The sequence below is a fragment of the Bidens hawaiensis genome, unplaced genomic scaffold, assembly GCF_021521415.1.
Source record: "Bidens hawaiensis isolate Kalapana, Puna unplaced genomic scaffold, B.hawaiensis_p1.1 tig00029942_1, whole genome shotgun sequence".
Taxonomy (NCBI): domain Eukaryota; kingdom Viridiplantae; phylum Streptophyta; class Magnoliopsida; order Asterales; family Asteraceae; genus Bidens; species Bidens hawaiensis.
This window is the reverse complement of record NW_027494983.1, coordinates 139,858-151,309: the sequence shown is the minus strand read 5'-3', so window position 1 is coordinate 151,309 and position 11,452 is coordinate 139,858.

The window sequence follows — 11,452 nt, the reverse complement described above, 5'->3', positions numbered from 1 at the left end:
AACAGATTTCTGAACACTAGGGTTAAAAGTGTAATTGTGATTGTACGGTGGTGGAACCTCATGATAACCGATTCCTCCCCTCTTGACAGAGGAACCTTGATCACTAACAAGGTGATCAAGAATAGCAGAGGAATTTCTGAACTGCTCCAGTTTTCGATTCAGTTCCACTACTTTCACCTGGTGGTCAGCAATCTGTTTTTCTCTCTCAGCAATTAGTTTGGTCTTTTCTTCCAAAACTTCATAGCTTAAATCAATCACTTCAATTTTTTCAGCAAGTTTTGTTTTTAGACTTTTAACATCTTTTTCACAAGCTTTTATTTTAATTTTATAATTATTTTCTCTTGATTTAATAAAGTGATGATCTTCTTTTAAAGTTTTAAACTCAGCATCCAAACGAACATACTGATCAGTTATGGTTGCTAGTTGCTCAGACAAGTTTTCACATTTAGAGCATGTAAGTTTAGAACATACCTCGGAGAGCTGGTCATTAACGTCTGCCATAAGAGCTTTTTCCTCTCCGGTAACCTTCTCACTTTCTTCAGTTTCTACCTTTGCCAAATTTGCCTGCTCAAAAGTTTCTTTAGAAAGCAGGTTCCAGTTGTATTCACCATCTTCTCTGGACATCATGGCACTATAATCTTTTCTACCCTCACTTTACTGTGGAGACCTACCCTGACTTCGTTCCACACGCTCATTCCTGCATTCTTTTGCAAAGTGACCGTTTTGCTGACAATTGTAGCATCTCACCTTCGTCTTGTCAAACCCTGGCTTTCCACCGACAAACTTTCTTCCGGTCTTCCTCATAAACCGCTTCACTCTTCTTACGATCATGGCCATCTGCCATTGCAGATCCATTTCCTCCAGATCATCAGCATCAATCTGGTCATAATCTTCATCCAACATAGCTGGATCAACAACCTTCCCTTGAATGTAGTTCTCATAGGAAGCAATAAAAGAAGCATAGAGACCAAACTGCTCTTCAGCAGACTTGACACTCATAGGCATCTTGGAGTAGTTGTTGCTGGGAATACTTGGAGAGCAACTACTCTTGCTTACCTGGGGTTGAGAACCACTCGATCCAGCTGCTACATAGCAAACATCCCCATTTGTGTTAACTGACACATGCCCCTCATGTGATGAGTTGGGGCCCGACTCTCCCTTTGTGTAGTAGGCAGCAGATTCAGTCTTCGATCCTGAGCTAGTGTTGACTTTAGCTCCATACATACCTGGATCTTGAACCTGATCCATAGGTGTCTCTTTTCTGACCATGTTAAGCTCAAAGGTTCTGAGCTTGTTGACTGCCGTTTCAAGATCATATGTGGGAAAGTCCTTGTCTTCCCTCATCAGCACAGTGTACATCTCCCATTTTGGTAGGAGAGCATCCAGAAGCTTCTCAACTATTTCTTCTTCTCGGTAGGAAATTGAATAGTTGCTCAATTCAGTCATCAGATGGTAATATCGAGTGATAATATCATCTAAGGATTCATTCTTCAAATACTTGAAGACTGAGAACTGGGTTTTGAGCAATTTTATCTTTGAAGCACGGATTCCTACATTCCCTTCAAATCTGTTCTCAAGAGCTTCCCAAAGCTCTCTTGCTGACGTATACTTTCTGAACGTATGAAGGATCTCTTGAGGAAGAGCTAGCAGCATGAGCCTTGCTCTCGGCCTCATACATCTTTTTCTCTTCTTCTTCCATTTTACTATACTTTTTAATTTGATCACGACCTTCATACTCCATAACTGGTGGAATATAACCATCCTGGATGCATACCCACATCTTCGCATCCTGGTATTTGACGTATTGTATGAACCGATCCTTCCATGCAACGAAATCGGTTCCCTTCAGCAATCTTGGGGCCTTGGTAGCTGACCCTGCTTCAACTTCCATCTTCACTAACTCAGAGATGTTGATCGACGACATCTTTCCCGAAAAGTAAGAAACCTGAAAAATTAAGAAAATTTTTTTTTTTTTTATATTAAAGTACTGTAGGCGAAGTTACGGATAACTTCGCTTGAAGTAGGCGAAGTTGTAGAGAACTTCGCTGAAGAACTTCGCTGATAACACTGCTGATTAACTTCGCTGATTCTTAACTTCGCTTGAGGTAAGCGAACTTAAGAGGTAGGCGAAGTTGTAGAGAACTTCGCTTGAGTTAGGCGAACTTGAGAAGGTAGGCGAAGTTGTGGATAACTTCGCTTAACCTTATATCTTTGCCGAAACCCTACGCACAGTGACGGCAACTTCGCCTGATGAACACGGAAGATTTGCAGATCTGTAAATCGGATTTTAACGAGGTTTTTGACGGTGTAAAGGCTTGAACACGATGGTAGGAGGTAAGAATGATCAAAAACACAGAAAAACACGTCCCGCGAATAGTCGAAACGGGACGATTTCTACACCCGCGTGAATATCCCGAACCACACAATCGAGCAAATGCTCTGATACCAATTGTAGGTTCCCTGACGGATCGCACGAGATATATCGGTCTACTCAGGTGCGGAATCCCTGCGTAGATCGTTACGAGCGTAGAAAGCAAATCAAACAAACACACACGAATAAACCGAAACACGTTATATATTAATAACTGAACTCACGTGATATGAATCACTGATACAGACTCTCGTCCTCACGTTACAATGAACTCAAACCAGCTTAGATCAACTCGATGAATTTAAACAACTAACCCGTAACCTAGTATAAATACACGACAACTTCGCCTGATATGTTCAGGCGAATTTGTCCATAACTTCGCTTGTTCAACAAGTTCGCCTAGGCGAACTTGTTAACAACTTCGCTTAAACAAAAACATAAATAACATTACAGACTCGATTACAGACACTAGACTATGAACTACTGACATTTATGCACCAACACAGCATATTTGTATAAACGTGTTATCACGTGTAATTTCATTAAGTTTTGGTATTCGTACCATATTCACTTAATTTTTCATTCGAGAATACTACTCACCATTCATTTGCACGCAATAAATCGTTATGTTTGTAGGGACTTTTTGTATGTAAACGTTCAGACAATTCATATCCTGAATCGTTTCAGGTAGATAACGTATATAAATATGCTTTTTACCCCAAAAAGTTCGTAAACAGTTTGAAAAGAGGGGTCATGAAACTCACAGTTTTGTAGGCACTCAGTGCGAGGTCAGCTCGGGGTTCGTTTCCCTTGCTATCACTTAGTCCCTATAGTCATTATTATAATAATATTAACACTTTAATATTATTATAATCTTCATATTCAGCTGGGCTGTATAGCTAGTATGGGTGTGGTTGTAACACCCAGAAAGTGTCAATAGGCTTAGATTGTGATGTTGTTCAATTTCTGATGTTTAAATTCGAACTTGGAGTTTCCCCGTTTCACCAGCTGGGCCAAGTTGCTCGTTTATGCGTTTGGTAAACATTTATGGGGATGTAAACTTGGGTAAACGTATTGGTTGATAAAATGAGTACGTTATAAAGAAATATCACAAATTAGGGGTCTGGATTCGCCTCGGGGCTCGTTTCCGTTTATTTAGTTTGGTTTGGAGAAAATCGCGCACAATTCATCCAAATTGTCCAGATTTCTCACAAAAAGTACGTTTTTATATAATTAATCCGAAAATATGCTTCTTGATCGTTCTTTATGTTCTGATATTCCAACAGGTTCGTTAATCACGAACTTGCCGGTTTTCGTCATAATTGAATTTGTTTAATCTTCAAATTTGCATAATTAAATAAGTTTATAAAAAATCATTTTATATGCTATATTTAGCCAGGAAATCATCCGTTTATACCAAATGATTTCTGAAAAATCCGCCAAAATTCCTGAGTGATCAAAAAACTTTTCAAAATAACCTGTAGAAATTCCAGACGCCAACAATCCTTCCAAATATCATTTTCGAGCAAAAAACAACCTTGAAAATTCAAATAAGCGCGAATGCACAAATTATATTTAGACTTTTCCAAATGGCCCCAAAATTCATATGTGATCATAGTATACGAAATCTGAGTTTCCCAAAAAATTTCATAATTTTTCAAGCATTTTAACTACTTTTCCCAAATAAACTTACCAATTCGGTAATAAATTCACCAAATATTTTCGCATGGTCAAAAAATTACAAAATTTGGACAGGGACTCAATGATATTGTCCCTGATGTCCCTGAAAAATTTTATGGCCTAAAAATATGCATATCACAACCTTAATCTAAACAGCCCGTAATCGAATGTTTCAGCATTACCTTTGCGGTTTTCGCCCGTTTTCGCTCTCCTAATCCAATTTCCGGGTTCTTGTGCTTCTATATAAGCTATGTAGATGTCCTATATCACAAATCAAGCATGTATCATCAAGAGACCAGCCATGAAAGTTTGGGTTTCGTTTAGGGTTCTAAACTGAACTTTTGAACCGTAAAAACGTCGTTTAAACGCTCTAATCCGTGTTTATGGCCAAAAAATAACTATCAAACCAGGTTCCCAACCATGTGTAGGATCAAAATGTGTTTTTGGACCATTTTTAGGATTTTTGAATGATTAGAAGTAGTTTTGGCATTCAAACTAGGTTTTTATATAATTAAACATGTTTAAACAAGTTAAAAATTGATAAAAATGGATCAAACCTAGGGTTTTGCTGGAAATTGATAACACAGGTCCTAAGCATCTGCTAAGGTCTGATATTTTGAAGAGGTAACTTAAAAATGAAGCTACAATTGTTTATAAATATAAAGGTTTTTTTTTACTCCACTTTGGTGGGCTATAGCTTTTTGGGCCTCCTTTTGGGCCCAATTTTGGCCCATTAGTCTTGTTTTGTGTGCCCAAACGTGAATCCCAAGTCCAAGTTTATTTCGATTTTGGTTTTTGGTGAGAAAAATACACCGGGTATGACAAACAGCGCGAAAACGAGTGTTTTTCGGCTATTTTTGTGTAAATTTATAAAACCATACTATTCGTTTGTAAAAATCGATAATATTTTCACGGATCGCTTAAAGCATTCCCACTAAGTATTTTATCAATCTTTTTGGCTTAAAGGATAATATGATGCTTGTTTTGTAACTCTCTTTCGCGTTTAATTTCATAGCGGGTAGTTAAACGAGCATGTTTTCTTTTAACTGGTTTGCTATCATACTAAGGCCATAATATCAATATGTTGGCTTATACTAAACGTATATCACTTATAGATCCCCCCCCCCTCCCGACATAATCAAGTCATAACCAGACCCGTTCGGTTATTCGTTTGTTGTTAACGCAATAAGCGGTTAAATGCTTATTTGATTTGTAAACACTAATGTGTAGCCGGTTTCGTCACGAATTTCACAGTCTGTAACTCGAGCCGTTGGTCACGAATGTCACAGTCTGTAACTCGAGCAGTTTCCTTTGGGTTCGTGTTTCGTGGCTGAGTTGAGTTGTTTGGGCTCCGGGTTCGGTGGTTCGAGCCTCCATTTTGTAAAACTGGTTTGGGTTCTTAGTCTTGACCAAACTGTTGGGATTTGGGTCTTGCTGAACCATGTTTACACCGATTTATTATCATTATTTACATTTTGGCAAGTCTCTGATTATTGCTATTATTGCTGGATTTGTTTGGATTTCGTTTATGTCAGTTTCGTGTTCGTTTCTCAAAAATTCTCTGTTCATTTATGATTGTCTTAACTGTCTTAACAAAAATAGAATGAAACAAGAAGGAAACGAAAGGATGATTAAATCTTAAAATAGAACATTTACCTTAAATGTGATTAACTAGATCTTAAATGGACGGAATTGGATTTTGGAATATTTGTGTACAGGGGATTTTGTGGGTGTATGGGTGTGTGTGCCAATGATTTGGAGTGATGATGATGGAATGATAAGGATGGAAATCTAGGGTTTAGGGGTTTAAATAGGCAAGCCCAAAAGCTTTTAGGCCCATAAGCATGTTTAAGTCCACTACCTTATTCCTTCCTACCATTGTTATTTAATTAGTTCAAACAACATCGCACGACACGTTAATTAAAATCACCCCGAACTATTTTATTTATTTATTTATTGAAACTAGGGAGTTACACAATGGGCAACCGACGATCAATCCGATCGTGGACGCCCTATCCACTTCACATTGGTTTTGACAATGTGAACATTATGTGTGGTATGTGTCTTGATTTTGAACATCTTTTGGTTGACCAACACATGTGAGAAGCCATCCCTTTCACTTTCCGCTTCACTATGCAACACAACCCAAGTATTTCGTCCATTTGGTTAAAGTAGGGCTGAGCACAGTTCGGTTCGGTTCGGTTATTAGGCGAAACCCAAACCGAGACCTAAGTAATCGGTTATTTGAATATGCAAACCGTTCGGTTTTCGGTTTTTCGGTTTTCGGTTAATTTCGGTTTTGGTTCGGTTATTTTCAGTTTTTTTTCAATTATGTGTTAACATTGCAAAAAAAAAACTAAAAAATGATAACGCATATTTAAGCTTGTATAAGAACGTGTTAGAGTACAACAGTCCATATATATATTGAATTCAAAAGGTAAAAATAAGCACATGTTTCGCGAAACTATATAATACAAAGTTGTTAAATAGAGTTTAAAAATTAAAAGCATTGAAAGTTTAGTCCCGATCTTCATTCATCATATTATTTATTTTTCTTAAAAGTTTAGTTAATTTCTCATCATCTTGATAATTTTTATCATCAGTCGGTTCGGTTCGGTTTTTTTCGGTTTTTTAAAAATGGATAAACGAATCGAAACCAAAATATCAGTTTTTCAAAAAAACAAAATATTAACCGTCGGTTAATGCTTCGGTTCATTTTTTCGGTGCGGTTTTTTTGTTAATTCGGTTTCGATTCAGTTAATCCAGTTTTCTGCTCACCCCTAAGTTTAACATACTTTTTAATCTTCAACTCAAGCTTCAACCCTTGCTTTCTAAGAGTTTGACTTTCCCATTTGATGAAAGTTGATTGTCCAATGCACGGTTTGAATGAAAGACACACTCAAAGTGGAATAAGTCTTTCAAATAATATTCGAATTACAAATATTATATATTAAAGCAATTTTGCTTAAATATATTTTTGTAAACTTATGTTAAGTTTATAAAAACTAACAACATGACTTTATTAAGTTGTTAGCTAATATTTTATAGATTAATCTTGTGATTTCTTTATCTTTATGTTGATGTAGAGATCCTCACTTGACACTTTGTAGATTTGGACTTGTTAATTTCTCTAACTTTGATATGAAGTATGTAGTCTTGATTAAGTGTGTGGCTTAATTGTGACTAATGATGATCAACCAAGTGTTAAGGGACACGTGCGTTACATATAGCATCAATGATAAACTAATGCACTTTAGTGTCAGATTGTATTAAATTAAGCCATTATCAAAACATTAAGGTTTATAAAAGTTTAACCCATTGTTTTCCCAACACGATTAATGCACATCAAATGTTCACGCAAAACTTAGTAGGTTCACGCAAACCCTAATTATCGCATTGTAACACCTCGGATTTAAGTGGAATACGCCAGGGCGGTAAGTACATATTATCATAAGTTTATAACATTATTAAAGTGACAATACTTATATTTATTTCATTTCATAAAGTAGTGAGTGCACAATTTTCATATATAAAAGAAATAACATTTCATCAAATAACAAACAAAGATTTATTTAATATATCCTAAGGCCGAGTAGTTGTCTTTGTCCTTAGCATGCCTGCCATCGATTCAAACTATAGCACGTTAAAAATAATATATTTTGTCAACATTTAAGTTGATGAGATTTCATAAGTTTAGTATATACATATATATTATAAAACTATAAACGAGTCACGTGTCACATGTAATAATTCCAATATAACATAAATGATAACAGGTATAAAATAATGCCCCACTCTCCTTACCAATGTCGCGAAACCATGGGAATGATAACCACCATTTAGTCCAACCGAAACATAGTATAGGTGGCACAAGTATATCCCGTCAGACCTTCCTACTTTGATATTTGATGTACCAACTATAAAACTATAAACATATTGCACATAGTACATGTATGATAACCATAAACGATATGATAAGATAATATTAATATGTATGACACAAGTGCTAACAGGTACACAAAAAATAACGATAAAACTTGTAACATGCTACACCCCAAATATAATAAAGCATGGAAAAAGGGGGTTATGAAACTCACATGAAATTTGCGGGTAAATAAGCAGAGAAGCGAATGCGGTCTTAAGCGAGTGAACCAACAAAGTTCGGTTCGACGAGTGACCCTGGATGATAAAATATTCTAGGTTTAAAATGACGATAAGAAAAGGAAAAGACAAACAGCGGAGTCACGATTTTGGTTCATAGTTTATATAATTTAAAGGTAAATGTTGAAAAATATATATTACACTCTATAATTCAAGAAGTTGGTTGTTTTGGTTTTAAATCATTATATTTTAGGTTTATAAAGAAAGATTTGGTTATAATATTTATTAGTCAATGTTAACGAGTTTAGTTTGTTTTGGAATAAAAAACCGGGTTTTATTAACAAAAGAAGGGGTTAAGCGAGTAGTTTGTTTTTGTCAGACATGAACCCAGGGTTGAGTCGGCTTTATGTCCAACATTTTTAAGACGTGAAAGTAATGTTTAAAGGATAAAAATTCATATTCTTAGAAGGTTAAGTGCTATTTCATACATGTGGTTTGTTCAATTACACAATTTTAATACTTTTTTGAATTTATTGCAACTGGATACCTGGCATTTCAAAAACATGCAATTTTAGTACTTTATTTCTAACACCGTCTATTTTGTCCATTAAGTTAGGGATAAATTGATAATTCGTTTATTTTATTTATTTTCTCTTATGACTTAAGTGTCATTTTCATACCCGTGGTTTGTTCGAGTATGCAAATTTAGTACCTTTTTTGAATTTACTGCAACTGAATATTTGGATTAGTTTTTTATACATAGGCAAACCAAAAGAGACATTACATATGACATATTACAATTAAAAGGTCACTATACATGTTAGAAGATGAAAAACAAACATGAAATGCATAATATAATTTTTAGCCTTTTGTTTGTGATTGCCAATTTCTTTAAGTAGTTTTAAAATATGTGAGTTCATCTTAGCCATTATTCTTTCATTTTCTTCATGTGTATTAATTTTGTTCAAAAGTTCGGATGTGATACTGGTAGCTCTTTGACACATCGATGGATCAAGCCACATAACAAACCTACAGCTTCGCACCATTTAATATAACATCAATTAGGTCAGAAATTAGGGAACCAACATTGATTAATTGAAGTGAACAAAATTAATATTTTAACATACTTTTCTACTACAACAATAAAAACGTTGACCTGGGTTACATGATGTCCAAAATGTTTGAACGATGGTCGACGAACCACATGAGCAAAGCACCATATCATAATTTATTTAACTTGAAGATGAACAATGGTTAGGGTTTGAAGGATTGATGAGCAAGGGGTGATATGTTCATTTAGGGTTAGAGATGACATTTTAATTATAATATTTAATGTCTCTTTTGCTTTGCCAATGTATCTAAAACTAATACAAGTATCTAATTGCAATAAATAAAAAAAAAAGTACTAAAGTTGCGTAATTGAACAATCACATGTATGAAAATAACACTTATCTCAAAAGATAAAATAAATAAAATACACAAAATGACCAATTTACATGTGACGTAACTGATAAAATAGATGAGGTTAGAAAAAAGTACTAAAATAACATGACTTTGAAATGTCAACTATCAAGTTGTAATGAATTCAAAAATGGTACTAAAGTTGCGTAATTGAACAAACCATAGGCATGAAAATGACACTTAACACTTCTTATAATTATAGTTTAGGAAAAGTATGTTAGTAAACTTAACCGAACACTAATGAACCGAGTGCGAGAATATGTCATTACCACATATATCAATTATTTCGACAACATGATGACGATCAACATATGTAGACAAACTGCAAACATCATAATTGTTGGTGCATGTTTTGTGGCCGTCGCTTGGCGAATAGTTTAGATTGTTTATGTTGTATGCTGTACACCTAGATAGTGGTCCACGCCGAAAGTCATCCATTCGAAAGAGCATTCTCAAATGGATACTCATTCGATCGAACCAGTCTCTGATTCGATCGAATGAGTCTGCTATTCGATCGAATAGGACTCATTCGATCGAATGAGTCCTGATCGAATAGCAGTGGGTATAAATACCCAGCTTTCAGGCGTGGTTTGAAAAGGATTTGCGTGCCCGGCGCCCAGGTGCTGTCCGGATGAGGGGGGAGGCCATGCTCGACCTCCCCCTGCCATAGATCGTGATTTCAGTGTTTAACAAGCATGTAATCTTTCGTTTTTATCAATGAAATCGTTTGTTTCGTGTTTGTTTCTATCCGTCTTTGGTTATCAAACCTTCCGTCTCGAACCGGCTCGGATCGTCTCGGTCCCGACTGAACCAACAATAATAATTACCTAGGAATGCTAAACGAAAGAAGAGAGTTTGTAGCAGTTGACTTTCAAAGTCAAACTTGGTTCTTGGGTACCAAAGAGAAGGCTAAAATGAATTGGAGTGGAAATTGGGTTGTGACAAATAATGAACAGAAGTAGAGGGCTCTTTATATAGCCAAGTATTCGTTAATAACAAGGCAATGCGAGTTAAATTCAAAAAAAAAAGACAACTATTCATAGGTCTAGTCTTAAGAACAAGGATTTAACAAATTGAATAAGTTTTATGACAATTTGATAATAAAGGATCATGTGTAGCATCTCGGATTTTCCGTATTTGTATTCGTTTATGTTTAAATCGATTCGAGAATGTAATTCGGATCTTTCGAACTATTTAAAACTTGTAATTATTGGTATTTAACTTGGTTTAACTTATTTTATAATTTCAAAACTTTCAATCTACCAAATAGTCCTTAAAAACTCTTAAAATCGCTTAAAATGGCTAAAAATGCATTTTCGGGAACTACAGGGACTAATTTTGCCAATTCTTTCATATTTTCGACTAAATTAACGAAACTTAAGCTCCAAGTTTTGTCAATTAATGTTTTAAAATATCCCATGTCGTTTTCTTGAGTCTTAAGACAAGATCTTTAAGATATTGGACATGATTTTTTCATTTATTGATTATTTTGTTTCCTAAACGAGTTCGTTTACCAAATAAACGAATTTATGAACTTTATTATTTAAACTAACATAACCTAAAACCCTAAAACTACTGTTCTTGGTCGGTCATAACATCAAACCCATGAAATTCTTCTTCCCCATTATCATATTCTTCAAGTTTAATCGAATTCTTTCAAGACTCGTTGACTTTGGTGTTCAAGGCTTCTTTGACCATGATTTACTCATTCTTCTATTCATCTCTGGGGTAAGTTATCTGCTTCAAAATTGTAGGTTTTTATCTATATAACAAAAGTCCTCATTCAATTTTACTAAGTGATGGGTTTGTCGGTTAATTGCTTTCCAACCCGTTTAAGGG